Source organism: Mus caroli, chromosome X (genome assembly GCF_900094665.2).
Source record: "Mus caroli chromosome X, CAROLI_EIJ_v1.1, whole genome shotgun sequence".
Lineage (NCBI taxonomy): Eukaryota > Metazoa > Chordata > Mammalia > Rodentia > Muridae > Mus > Mus caroli.
This window is the reverse complement of record NC_034589.1, coordinates 87,701,118-87,703,333: the sequence shown is the minus strand read 5'-3', so window position 1 is coordinate 87,703,333 and position 2,216 is coordinate 87,701,118.

The window sequence follows — 2,216 nt, the reverse complement described above, 5'->3', positions numbered from 1 at the left end:
CCAACCAAAGCAGTCTCAGGTCCCGCGTGATTAGACTGGAGCAGAAGCTGTGTTCCACTCACCAGCAGTCTCAAAATCCTGTGGCGGGGGTCGTGGGTAGCTGGCGGGTGTCAGCCGTGTCAGCTGACCCTGCGCTCTAGCTACCCCGGTGCTGGTCCCGGGGTGTCATTTCTTAAAGGCAGTGATGTAGCATCAATATTTTGATAAGTATATTTTGTTTTATCATTCTGACGGGAAACATATGGACAAGTGTCTTGTACTATTCCAAAGGTTTTGTTGCTTATCGATTGCAATCTGTTGGCCCAGGGGACTGGGAAGAAGTGTTAGCCATCTTTGCCTGCAATAATAAATGCCCTCCCTTCATATTTTAGGAGTTTATGAAAATTCTTCTTTGTCTTACTATTCAAGTGTCTACCTATTAGTTTGCTTTTGTCAGGTTCAGTTGGGCTAGCTTAAGGCTCTGAATCTACACTGTATCTATGGGACTCAGGCTAAAGTGCAATAGTTTATCTGGGGCCTGTTTTTTATCTAGTAAAATAAGCTTTTCATGCCTCTTAAAAATAGCTTCTTGTATTGTCATCTCCATTAATATGTTCATGTGTACACCATGGTACATGGTGGAGATCAGAGGGCAGCTTCCAGAAGTTTGTTCGCTCCTTAAATCATGAGGTTCAGGGATTGAACTAAGGTTTTCAGTCTTGTGTGGCAAGTGCTTTTTCCTATTGAGCCATTCAGCTGGCCCTCTAGTCACATACTCTTGGTTGAAACAAGTTAGAAGGTGAGGCATCTAGATAGCTAGTTTGTTGGGAAGATTTACTCTGCAAACTTTATTGCAGACAAATGGTGAAGGCTGTGAATTTATGACATGATCACAGGGAGGGAATAATGAGCTAGGAAGGATAACCCAGATGACCACTGGAGACCTGCACTAGGGATAGGGTTAGTGCACTGTGATTGTTACCCTTCCCCATTTTGGGGTGATCAAGGTGGGTTGCTTATAAGTTGCATTCAAAGCATACTTATGAAAACTAAGCTGTAGGCTATCTTTTCCATTTGCTTGTGGTCTTCGGATTTGAACTTAGATCCTCACACATGCTAGGCAAGTGCTTTCCCACTGAGTTGTATCTCCAGCCATCTTTTTACTTAAGTTTGAGAAAGGCTTTTTTCAGTTTGGAAAGTGGCTGAGTAGCTCAGGAAGCCCTTGAACTTTCAGCCCTTCATCTCAGCCTCCCTGAGTATCTGAGAGTATGAACCTAAGCTACTACACCTGCTTTGAATGAATAGAGTAATTCATATAGTGGACAGTCTGAGTGAAACAACAAGATCTAGGGCATCTTTACTACTGGCCACTGTCTAGCTGAGTATGAAGATACTGAATATCCAGATACCAGGAGAAATGATGAGGAAGGGGCACAGTGCTTTCTTTTGTGCTCTGTTAGATCTGAGATTTAGGTCCTGAGGAGGGCTGTGGAGGCCCTTTCCTCCTACACTGCCATCACATCACTTATGTCTGCCATTTAAGATGATGACATAAAGGTGATTGTGAGCTGACTCATCCTTGTGTGGGCAGTGTCTGTATCTCCAGCTCACACACACGAGGCAGAGAAGAGTTTAGTTTGGGCCCTCTCTTCCTTGCTTGTGTCAAAATATACAATGGGCTGCTCTCCTTGCTCCTTTGGAGAAAGGACCCTTGTTAAATGTTGTTCTTTGGGTATAACACAGCTCTTGCCTTCTTAAAATCCCAGAAGCTGTGATTATTCCCATGAGAAATGTACAAGATTGAACAATTAATGTTCCGGCATAGAGGAGGGGGCAATCATAACACCCTGCCTCTCCCTCGGGATGTATAGGTAGTCAACATTTGCTTGAGGTGGGGGAAGGCTCACAAGGTCCTGCATCCTTGCTGAGAGAATTTATAGGTGTTAACAGTAGTGGAGGGGGGAGCCCCAAGAGGTTCAAAAGGCTCTACTCCCAATGAATATTTTTAGGTCATTAACAGTTGCTAGTGGAAAGGGCCTCAAGAGGCAAGAGGGATGCTCCACCCCCACTTAGCATTTTTTTTTAATTTATTTTTTTATTAGGTATTTTTCTCGTTTACATTTTCAATGCTATCCCAAAAGTCCCCCATACCCACCCCCCCAACCCCCTACCCACCCACTCCCCCTTTTTGGCCCTGGGGTTCCCCTGTACTGGGGCATATAAAGTTTGCAAGTCCA